Here is a 12,820-nt window from a genome sequence, read left to right on the forward strand (position 1 = left end):
TCTCATGTGCTGTATGGGATCACAGGCAGAGCTAAAGGGAAGACACACTTGCATGGCACAACCCAATCAGTGTGTAATGCCAGGCCTATCCCCTTAGATGGCTACTATGCCCATAGTTCACACACACAGCCCATGGATGGCTTGTGACAGGGGATTATTAAGGGATAGAAGTGAGCAAAGAATATTATATTCATGAATGAGTATGCTGAAATGAAACCCATTTTTTCTGTATAATTAATATTTATTAATATAAATAGTAAATAAATAAATTTGTGAAAACAGATTCAGGGGAGCTACATAGGAGTTATAGCTAAGTATAGAGCTCATAGTGAAAATGTAGTCTACCTGGTGAAAGCAAAGTAGAACCATCCCCAGAATCACGGGTTTCTGCAGCTTAGAGTGTATATATATATATATATATATATATATATATATATATCACACACACAGTATATAATCACTGATGAAATAATGAAAGATGCTATTGTATACCTTTCATTTTAAAGTAAATTAATATTTACTCTACAAATATTGTAATTTATCAACTGAATATTTTCAAGTCAAAAAGTTTAGTGCAATAATTTGTATTCTATAGTGGGGAAAGAATTGATGCAACAAAAGAAAAATGTGACTATTTCATACCTTTCTCAAAAAGAGCAGGTTTATTATTTAAAATTGTAGTTATCAACTCTGACACTATACAGATACCTATGAAACCTTTTTAAACACATACTCTCTAGGCAAGCAGATTTTTCAAATCTGGTATCTGGGGTTGGAGCTGGGATATTAACATTAGAAAAAGAACAAAAAAAAACTCACAGATGATTCTGATGCATGAGGGTAGGTTTGGGAACCATGGACTGAAATTTATTACTTCATTGTCTTTAGAAAATCGTATTACCAAAAGTAAAGCAAGAAGTAGCATATTAGCAGAAAATAGGTACTTCTCTCCTAGAAAAAGAGACAGAGGATGACTAAATTAATGACAGTATTAGTGGTAACATATAAAGAAAGGCATTGCTCCTGAGACAGAGTTACCAAAACCAGAATTCATCCAGTGATGTTCGAATTTTATAATAAAATTGCTAGTTATTTAGAAACACTAGTAGCAGTATGCATTTTACCCTATAAACAACTATTTATAAAAATAGAACATTATTTTCTTTAAATCAAATTATATATGATGATAGGATCTCTGTTTTCTGCCTCCCCTCTCAGGTTCTCCATGAGCATCAATCTTTTAGGAACTAAGACTTTTGGAGAATAATAATTCACATAGTAATATTTCAATAAATTATTCTGTTCCCCTCTTCTATTTACATTGCTTGAGAAAGGGCAGCTTAAGTACCTAGCTCCATTGCATTTCCCATCAAAACAACTTTTTATAAAGGAATCTTAGGTACTATGTTTCTTTAAGCACACAGTCATCACCTGAGAGCAAAATAGATGACTTTGTGGCTAAGTGCATAAGAGAGTTATCACATGAACCTATCACACATACCCAGGGCAGCAAAATGGAGGCTGTAGGAGATGGATGAAGGATTCTGATCTAGCTTCCACATCCATATTTGGTTACCAACTAACTGCTTTGGATCTGTTGTGTATAACTAGATTGTCCTTATGAGAACCCAGGGGTATAGATGCCTTGCAAACTAGAGATTCAACATTGCACACAACTGCCACATTCCCTGTTGGCAATTCCTATTTGTTTTACATCTCCCCCAGTTAGTTTGGTTAAGTGAAGTACTGCAGAGTAAACATTGGAAGTGTTCAAATCACAGTTTGACCACTCCCTCATCTGTGCCACCTTATCTTAATAGCATTGTGCAAAAATTATTGGTAGTGTTCACTGTGAAAATTTTTTTCTATGAAGATTAAAGATTATGATGTATAAAACCAAATAATAATTGAGAGATGTGGGGATTCTCTGTTATTGCAATAATCTTGTATAGAACCACTTCCCTCCCCATCTCACCACTGCCCCCCAAAAAACTTCCATAGTGCAGGCAAGTCATATAGATTTCACAAAATATTCAATGAGGAAATAAAAGAGAAGATTATGAGGTGAATTTAAACTTCATATTCTTCATTCAACCCTGCTACACTGAGGTTAAACTAAGCTGACCAGGAAGCTGATGTTTTACTATTATTTTTCTGTGTGTGTGGTTTTACTATTATTTCTCTCTCTCTCTCTCTCTCTCTCTCTCTCTCTCTCTCTCTCTCTCTCTCTGTGTGTGTGTGTGTGTGTGTGTGTGTGTGTGTGTGTGTGATGACCTTCATAAGTAGTTTTCCCTCCATCTCCAAAAAAGGCCAGTAGTCCTCTCAGGAATCCTTCTGACTTTGCAACCCCTGTTCCACGGTGTAATTTGTGCTCTTACTTAATGTGTTTATAATATGTTGGCCAACAGTGTACAAAGAGAGACCTCACTTATTTAAAAGAGCATTAATAGGAGAACTGTACATATGGTAGAGAAGGAGAGGAAGTTAGGGAACTGATGAGAAAAGTCTGAGAATTGTGGAGAGTCTCTTCCCCTCCCATCACACTGAACCATTTTTAACCTTATTAAATACAAGCACACATCCTCTCCAAGATGAAGTGATGCTTGAGGGAAGAATTTATGTTGGGATCAGATTTTTATCTTCCACATCCCCTAGATTAGTATCTGGTACATAAAAATAGTTATTTCCTGAGCACCTACCATATGGCAGGTGATTTGTTAAGACTTTGCATATTTTATCTCATTTAATCTTGCAGCAGTCCTTCAAGGTAGAGCTTATGAAGTCATTTTCCAGATAAGGCAGCCGTGATTTAGCCAATGTAGAAAACTTCCCCAGAGTGACACAGACAAGTAAGTGGCAGAACAGAATTGAACCCCAGGTCTTACAGCCCGAAATATCAACTCTTTCCACTGCATTCATACTGTATCTTTTCCAAGGACAATAAATGAATAAGTAGATGCATTAGTAGAAGAGACTGTGGCTGCTGTAAATTGTTTTAATTGTGTCCTCATTTCTATTAAAGGGCTTTAGCTAGTACATAATTTCTCTGAAGTAGACTAACTTGAACTGGAATCTTCTGAGTAACTGAATATATTTGCATAACCAAAGACATTTGTGACTCTGACAGATATAAATAGCAAATATGGTGTAACCAGTTAAGCCATCCTGTTAGTCATAACCAATTATTCATAATGCTGCTTTTACCACTCTTAAAATACTTTATTTGTACCTATCTACCACACAGAAATAAAAGTTGCTCCTTATTAAGAAAAATTAGTCCTAAGGTGGAAAAAATTATATTTTCTATGTCTGGGTTGTTTGAGAATGTGTAGACTTTTGGAGCTGAATTCCATAACACCCAATACAAATCCCTCTGGAGTATAAACTTGCGTGTGTATACACACACATGTTATACATATGTATGTTTTCCAGCTTTATTGAGGTATAATTAACAAATGAAATTGTATATATTTAATGTATGTCTACAATGTGATGTTTTGATACACATATACATTGTGAAATGGTTGCCCCTGTTAAACTAGTTAATACATCCATTACTTCACATAGTTACCAAGTTACCTTTTTTTGGTAGGGAGAACTTTTAAGATCTACATCTTAATGCATTAAAAATATTCTTTAAAAATTAAAAATCAAGAAAAATATAATTAATCAAAAATACCTGTACTCTGCCTGCTCAAATAAAACACTATTGATATTTTGGTGGCTTTTCCATACTTATATGCAGATATACAGATACGCTTCTTAGAAAATTGTACATATGCAGATTTATGACTTCTTATCCCTCTACTTATATGATGAATAGTTTTATATGCTTTAAAAATCATTTCAAAAATATGAACTAGGGAAATTAAGATCTTATATAGACACAGAAAGGATATCAAGCTGGTATGTGCTTTCAGACTCCTTATTTCTTACTATTAAAAAGAATCAGAATCATACTTTACATTTTGTCTAGTCATAAACTGAATATATAACTAAAAAGAACCAATAACAAAAGAAGAAAAACAAAACAAAACAAAAATCTGGTGCAACTTGATATGTGCCTTCTATCTGCTTTTCACTTATTATATTGTGGGTATTTTTCTGTGTCAGCAAAGTCTACTTATGTAAACATGTTTTTAGTGCCTACGTGTCTGTCCAATACTAACAAACATATGTTTTTCTTTGTTTTGTTTGTACAAACTCTGTGCAAATGACAATTCTGTGGGTATCTGTTGTTCTCAGTTTTGTAGGGCAAATTCTTGGAAGTGGGATTTCTGAGTTGTAGATTGAGCAGTTTATACCCACACCACCAGTGTGTGGAGAAGGTGTCTGGTGCTGTGTGTCCTGACTGGGAAAAATGTCTGACATGCAATATAAAGTTAAGAAGTAAAAGCACTGGTATAAAAACACATGTGGTATGATCAACTTTTATTTTAAAATTATGTATCTGTATGCATATACACAGATTTAGGTATAGAAATGAATACAGACATGATTTAAGTTGGGAAATTGTGTTGGATACTGGGGAGACAATAAATTAAGCACATTTGCTTATTTTAAAAAACACAGAAAATCAAAAGGAGAATTAGAGGTAGCAAGTAAAATATACCACAGAGTGAGCCAACACACTGGAGAGCAGGCACTAGCAATGTAGGGAAGCTGCAAGGTGAAAGGTATGACCACTTACCAGATAAAATAAAGATGTCCAGTTTAATTTGAATTAAAAATGATAAACAGTGAATAGGTTTTAGTACGAATATATTCCATGTGATACTTAACATATTTATACTCAAAAACTGTTCCTTGTTTTTCTGAAACCTAAATTTAATCAGGCATTCTATATTTAAGTCTGTCAACCTAGACATAGCCAGAAACATGGTTTTGTCATCATAAATGGAAATTATCCCTTAAAAATGAATTCACTCCTAAAAAGGGATAAGAGATGGATGTATAACCTGGTGTCTTACTGCCAGCTTACCTGTTTAAATACCTGTGGGAAATAGAAAATTTACTTTTCTAAATATTACTCATGTATCATTTTATCTAATAAGCATGGCCCTAAGAGGTAGGCATTACTCCTGTTCATGAGGAAGGAAACTGAGGCATGAAGGTAAAAGTCACATAGCTTATAAGTGATGGGGCCAGGACATCTAGCTGGTCAGACTTAGTTTGCTCTTTTTTTTTTCTATATTCTGCTGCCTTTTAAATAGGAGATATAGTTGCCAACAGGACCAAGAATAGGTTAGAAAAGACAAAGAAGTAGCATCAAGAGGAGACAAGGTGTTATCTTGATGGGAAAGCTCTAGAGTAAAGATCCTTCTCATTAGGTCTTAACCGTGTTGATCTCTGACTACAGCTTTTTCCAAGTTCATAGGGTTCATGGGTCCTACTACCTGAAGTAGCTAGAGTAAGTCTCTGTTCTTACAATCAGATTTCCTTTCAAACAACATTTTTATTCAATGAACCTAAGAACCATTTTGACATGTTCACTACTCTATGCCTAGTACATGTATCTCTGGGCCCAGCACAGAGTACGTGTTTGGTAAGTATTGTTGAATTAATAATGAATGTATAAGTGAACAAGCAAAGTGACTGAACTATTTTCATTGCATCTAGTAAGAGGAACACTGATCTCCATGGCTCCCATCAACTGCAGATACTAGAAAAATGTGTTCAAGATCTGCCTAACTTTTTAACTTTGTCTCCTATTCAAACCCTTAGCAAACATTTAAATGGCATGTTTTCAGATTTTTAACTTGATACTTGCTATCACTCTTCCTGAAAGTCTACTTTCAACCCACCTCAGTCCTACTCTGGAATACCTACTCCCTACCAAGTTTCTTTTGCATCCCCTTAGTTTATCTTTTCTTCCAAATGGTAAGCGAATTGGGTTCTTTCACCTCCCACTAACCCCAGAACTTTCTATACAATTTTCTACTGTATTCATCACTAAAATAAATCCCTTTTATATCATTAAAAATTATCATGAATATTAATAGTTAAATAATAAATCATGCTGTGAATAGATCTTATGTCCCATACCTTCATTCCCTCCTTGGACATTTGTTTCCTTTTGGTTTTTTGTTTGTTTATTTTACTTTGTTTGGCTCTTATGGCAAAATATAATGACTTTGTCTCTAAAGGAACCTCTGAGCACATTTTTTATTTTCTTCTTAGGATAGCATACTAGAGGTAGAATTGCTGGAACAAAAAGCAGAATTACTTTTAAAATTCCTGAAATATATTGCCAATTGCTTTCTTAAAATGCTATAAAGGGGTTTTATACCCTCATAACACCAGTGATATGAGTGTCTGTTTCATAGTACCACAACCAAAGTGTGATTTATTTGATCTTTTATTGTGATTTAAGATTCTATATTATTCTTAAACAGGCAAAGCGGGTGTGTAATTTAATTTGCATTGCTTTTATTCCTAGGGAGGTTGAACATTTATATGTGTGTATTTACTTGCTACTTGTGTTTTCTCTTTTGTGATCAGATGCTAATAGCCTTTGTCTATTTTTTATTGAAATGTTGTTGTGTTTCTTATTGAGTTGCAGGAACATTTTTAAAATATTGATAAATAAACTTGAGCAGATGGTTTCCCAGCTTATTGCTTATTGCTTAGTTATGAGTTCTTGATGTTTCATTTTATGTTTTTACTTCAGTGGCTTTAAGTTTTTATGTAGTCAAACCTGTCATCTTTTATGTGACTTCTTTCATTTATGCTTAAAATTTTCTTTTCCATCAAGATTCTAGGTAACTATTAACCTTTTTTGTAGCTTCATATTTTATCCTAAGAGCTCTATTAAAAAGAAAAAACAAAACCTTTAAGAGTAGTTTTTGCTTAAATGTAAGTTTAAATGCTAATATAGGACATATTGAAGCTTCCTTCAAATGGTTCATGTCCATGTCTCCAAGTCCTTAGTGTGGCCATAATACTGACCCTGTGTGTCTCCAATAATATTTGTTTGAATCTTTCAGAGTAGAAGGCTTTTTTTTTTCCCCCTAGTACTAAGAATTGAACCCAGGGCTTCACACATGCTAGGCAAGTGTTCCCTGACTGAGCTATCCTCAGCCTTTGAATATCTTTCAGAAAATCCCCCCAATAGTACTGTAGCTACATACACTCACCTAGTGCCAAGGTACAGTGATCCCTCTCCTCTTTGTCACTTTCACTGTTGTCAAGTTCACTGATTTTCAACTTCTTATTCCAACAAAAACTTAATGACCCCTTTATAACTTGCTGCCTTGAGAGGGCCCAATTTTATTGAAACCTTTTCGTTCTTAAGAAGAAATAAAGCATCTTAATAATTCAAAACTTTCAAAATGACTTTAAATGGTGCAGCTGAGTCTACCCTTTCTCTCCTCAATAAACAAACATAGTAAGATATAACTGAGCATGATGTTTATATAGAAAATGGTAAATCAATCCCCTTTTCTATTTTAAAAAAAATATTCGAAGATTATGGTACAGAGACTATTATTAATAACAAATTACTTATGGCTCAACAATTTGAAATAACACCACAGCTGTGAAATATAGCAAAAGCGAGTCATAAAGATACAGGCACAATTCAAGGATTAGAGTTGGGCTGATATATTGTTTAGGGGCATTGAAAATCATTGAGAAGTTTAGGAAGTGAGCATCCAGCTCCAGGACTATGACAGAGGATCAATTGCCTTTTCAATGTCAAACCAGTCTTTAAAAGACCTAATTTTGCAGGCCCTTTTGTGATAAAAGCTCCTGAATAGTTATTTCCTTTGTTCATCCCTGAGTAGAGAATTTACATTACATAAAGGACTGTAGCCTGCACTGCCTGATTCAGAGTGGGTAGGTGCAGAGTCCTTTCCTCAGTATTCACAGAGAGGCAAGCAACATTCTTAGAGGCTATGCATCCCCAAGAGCTTGAGTGCATGACAGTGATATTCAAGACAGCAATCTCTACCCTTTGGTGAGCTCTCTCAGTGAGCACCATGCTTTATGCACGTTCTTCCTATTTCCCACACCTGTCCTCACTTGATTATTACTATCCCCAATTTCCAGATGAGAGCACTGAGGGTTAGAGAAGTTAATAAATAGCAAAATATCATACAAGGTAGAATTTAGAAGATCCAGAACCCAAATCTAGTGCTGTTTCTTTGTACTCACCAGGCTGCTTCCTAATTCATCTCGGTTTAATTTTCCAGTTTATAACTTTGCTGTTATCATTATAGCTTTCTAATACTATTGAAACTCTATCAAAAAGGAAGTTTTAGAAATGTTAAATTAAATATGGTACAAATAGTCATCAATTCCAAGGGCTCTAGTAGAAGTTCTTGGGGACCCAAATTGATGGTGGGGATGAATGGGTTCTTACAAATTGTCTAGACTGATCCCTCCCCCGATCTCTTTATGTCATACTTGAAGGCCCTTACAGCCTCTTCAGCAAGTGACTAATACTTTCTACTTAAAATTCTGTATGAGAGAAGTCAGCTTCTCTTTAATCATTATCATTAAAATGTCAGTTCACATGTTGAGACACATAGTTAACAACTTGAGCCTTGATTCTCTTCTACCCCCTAATTAATTTTAGAGCTTTCCAAAATTTAGTCCTTAAGACCTTTTAGCCTTGACCTGAAACTCAATCCTCTTATATTTACTCCTACAAATAATTGGCCTAAGAAGCAGTGTATTATTTATTATTTGAAAATAGGAGCCTAAGGCATCCTTTGAAAATTAAAAAATAAAACATTTCCCTCAAATTATGTCAGGCAATATGCTAGATGCTTAGGTATCTGAGCACTTGGCATTCCACCTGCCATCATTGATGAGGTTTGGCTGTGTTCTTCTAATCAAGGCCTTGTAACAGTGGTCCACTTCTTATTTTGAATATAGCTTTTGCTGCTCTGCTACTGCAACTTATTTTTTAAGTGGACATATTTCTTTCTCTTCCTTTCTCTCTGCTCCTCCCTAATCTCCCACCACCACCCTCAATCTCAGGGAAAACAGGATTACCTTTCATCCCCATCCTAGGCAGATTTGTCTGTCCTTGAGTACACACCCACCATAGAAATGAAGTAATCCAGACTTTGGGGATGGTACCTGAAGATCTCAGAAATGATTTCTCCCAAATTAACAAGTGAATTAACAACTCCAACAGATGGAATGTAGCCTTTGAATCACCTCTATAAAAGCCCCCTGTTTCTACTGATGGGCAGAATCACAGCCTTTGGGACAGGAACACCCTGTGTTTCTCCTTTGCTAGCAAAGCAATAAAGCTTCTTTTTCCTTTTTCTCAAAACCATGTCCTTGCTATTGGATTGGCATCCAGACAAGGGCCGAGCTTTTAGCAACAGCATAGTGTTGGAAGTTCCTTCCCATTGGAGATCTAGAGAATCTGAATGCTCTACAGATTTACCCATATCAGTCTGATGACCAGATATTTATGCTTAAAGGCATATAAATATATAACCCCAATCTTTTCTACTCTAATGTCCAACTCTTCCTTTTAGTTCTAGCTCAGGAAGAGACAATAAATAGTACTGGTCACTTTTTTTTTTTGTTGTTCAGTTCTTCTCATTTTATATGACAGTGTTTTGTTTTCCTGCATTCTGGCATTCAAGGAAGCAATGGGAAACCAAGATCAAATGAGATTGGGTCCTGCTCCTCTAGGAGTTAATACTCTAAAGGGAGAAAGAAAGCTCAGTGAACAGGATATGACAGTACGATAAGGTCAGTTCCCTGCTCTGAGGGTTTTTCTGAGAAGTTAGAAAACTCAATAAAGTGAGAGTCAATCTTACTCTGGCCTCTAAGAGAAAGGAGTCATATTCCTTTGATCTTGTACCTTCAGGTGCTACACAGATGAAGAGTATTTGCAATCACAGTCATCAGTATCACTGTCTTACACTTTATTGTGTTTGGTACGTGGCTGGGACCAGATATGAGGCACTTAAGTTAGGTGCAAAGTTTAAAGGGGACCCCAAAACCTCAATAATTAGTCAATTTTTTTAAATAAAATTAATGCAAAATAATCAAAATGAACAAAATATCAAAATCAGTCTTGTACTGCTCTCAGGTACCATGGGATTACATAGGTCCAAGGTTTTGTCAACTTCTTTAAGTGGCATAGTCTAGTTTTGGAGATCTAAAAGGAATGTAAAATAAACAAATGGAGTATTTATTTTATTTTCATTCCTAATTACAAGCAAGATATCTGTGACCTAAGGGTTAAGGAGGAAGGTTGGTAGTTAATTTTCATTATACAACCAGTGTTATTTAGGAATCATTAGGGAAATTCAATAACATGAACCCTAATAGCCCCCCTTAAAGAATGAGCCAAGACTTATTCTAGATTCTAAGAAACCACTGAGTATTTTAAAAACAAAATTCCATAGAGCTTTGAATGTAGAGCTCTGGTTCTCTGTAATTAGTGAACATATTTGCAGTGACCTTCTATGTGTCTGCAACTTTCTCTTATGTTACCAACTACTTTTTCTGCCCCTTTAGTCATATTGTTCATTTTCCAAAGAAGAATCCAATTGGCCTAGTCTTGTTTTCTTTTTCTTGTGGGCCCTATAATATTAGATCAATGCAAAGTAGGAGCCCAATCCTGCTCCAAAGGCCTAAAGGCTTTGGCCAAGGAGGGGCCTGAGTTGGATTGGAGATAAGTGGGGCAGCAGGGAAGGGCATTTGCAGGTAAGATTTTTTTTTTTAACAGTAGGGTGGAGATGAAGCATCCTCTCTCCAGTACACCAGCATTGCAGATTAGCAATTAAAAATGCAAAGAAAGCAGAACAAATAGCAAGTGCTAATGGAGTTCACAGAAAAGAGAAATCACCAAGGGTCAGAGTGTGTTAATTGTATGCTATAAGAGCTGCAATTATAAACCCATAGATATGCAAATAAATGCTGATGGCTCAGCAAATGAGACTACAAAATCATTTATCTATGGCCCTTGATAAGTAGACAGCTAGATAAATGATTTGTTTATGAATTCACTTAGAGATTTCACTTAATATCTTCACTACTTTTCCTCCTTTCTGGAGACATCCACAGAATAAAAAGAGCCTGTGGGCACCTTGTATTGGCTTACCGTGTTTATTACCTTCACCTCTGGTTGCTTAAAATAGAATAAATAGACCTTTCAATTGTGAGTGGCTGACTCACACTGCTGAAAATCTTCTCCCCTCCACCTCCTTGTGCCATTTCTGTACGGACCCAGTGCAAAGTGATGATAGCATCTGTTTCTGCCACCCAGATCCCATTGATAGCAATTGACATTTCTTGTCTGCAGTGAGGTCATGGAAAAAATTAATTGCAGGGAAAGACAAAGATGCTGATTAGCTAGTATTAGGCCTTCTGGAACTCAGGGATGAGACATCTTTGAAGTTCACTATGCGTGGGGTGACCCTTACTAGAACCAAGGGCAGACCAGGTATTGCCACACGACTCAAAACATCCCCCTGAGCCCATCCCCCTGAGGGTGGTTCAACTATGACCATCAAGTATTTAGAGCTTTTCAGCTCCAAACTGAGAATACTGGGGTTGTATTTCATTCCTGTAGGTTGTCAGAATGAATGATGGTCCAAGAAATTTAAACCTAATGAAGAGATTCAGAATAATATATGGCTTCCTTGAAAGAACCATAAGAATTTTTTTTTATTTCTCTCACTAGAGAACAATAAAAAAATTATCCATTCATTCAAAGAAACATTGATTAAATTCCTACTCTGTGTCATTTCTGTGTTTATACTCTCACTTGCACAGGACTTACTGCGTCTTATATGACAGAATTCTAGGCTTATAAAGAAGCTGGTGGATGGAAGTCTTCAAATAAGAACCCCTTGTATATGATGCTTGAAAGGATATTCTCACAGATATGTTTAATTTCATGGTTTGGTTCGAAGAGGACCTGGTTGAGTGTGGCATGTGTTTTGTTTTGTGTTTTGGTAGTTTTTCATTGGCCTAGCTCCCATCGTATCATGTGTTCTCATGATCAAGAAAAGAAACTGGGTCTGATATGTCTAATACATAGCCAGTGACTCTACAAAATAGCAAGTAAATTAGTAGGGAAGGAACTGAAGACAAAATAACAGGTAAAAATGAACCTGCAACATCAGTAACTATATCTCTGCATTGATAAGATTTTAAGTGATGACTAATTATGCATAGAAAAGTGATCAGTCCATTATGAAAGAATTCTAGAAGCAGCTATAAGCAAAGAAATACCTTTTTCTAAATCCCAAGGTGTTGAAGCCTGCCACAAATACCAAATGTCCTGAATGCATGGCTTACATAATAAGTAGTACATCCATTCACACTTGCAAAAAAGGTATGGGTAAAAGTTTCAAGAGTTTAATACTGGAAAAAGCACAGAACCTTATTTTAATTGTCTTGAATCTATTATTATGCTCCAAGAATAAATTTTTTCCCTTAATTCAAATAAATACAGGAATTTTTTTAAGATATGCATCAGTCAGTTTCGATTCTGAAATTTCCTTTCTAAACATGGCATTGTGGTGAAAGGAGTTGAAGAAAATTGATAACATTTTCTTAGTCTATAGAGTCAGCATCAGACTGAGAAAATTGAATCATCCCCTCTAGGCAAAGAATGGTGTTACTAAAATGACATCATCATAGAAATGTTTTATGACATAAAAGAAGTTATTGATTTCTTTCTTCTAGACTCCTGTGCTAGCAGTGTAGGTCAGCTATTATTTTATGGATAAGAGTATTTTAAAATAACGATGCAGTAAATTCTTTGAACAGTTTTAAGCTCTAAATTCCACAGTAAGAAAATAGCATTCATCACATTTTCTGTGTATAGTGTGTTCAT

General features: G+C 35.5%; 1 protein-coding gene across 13 annotated transcripts in view; it reads left to right on the top strand.

Annotated features, from left to right (window-relative positions):
- Positions 1-12,820, top strand: part of Dlg2 (discs large MAGUK scaffold protein 2) — a 917,250-nt gene that overhangs the window by 445,407 nt on the left and 459,023 nt on the right. The window lies entirely within an intron of this gene.

Source organism: Marmota marmota, unplaced genomic scaffold (genome assembly GCF_001458135.2).
Source record: "Marmota marmota marmota unplaced genomic scaffold, marMar, whole genome shotgun sequence".
In the NCBI taxonomy this organism is placed as follows: domain Eukaryota; kingdom Metazoa; phylum Chordata; class Mammalia; order Rodentia; family Sciuridae; genus Marmota; species Marmota marmota.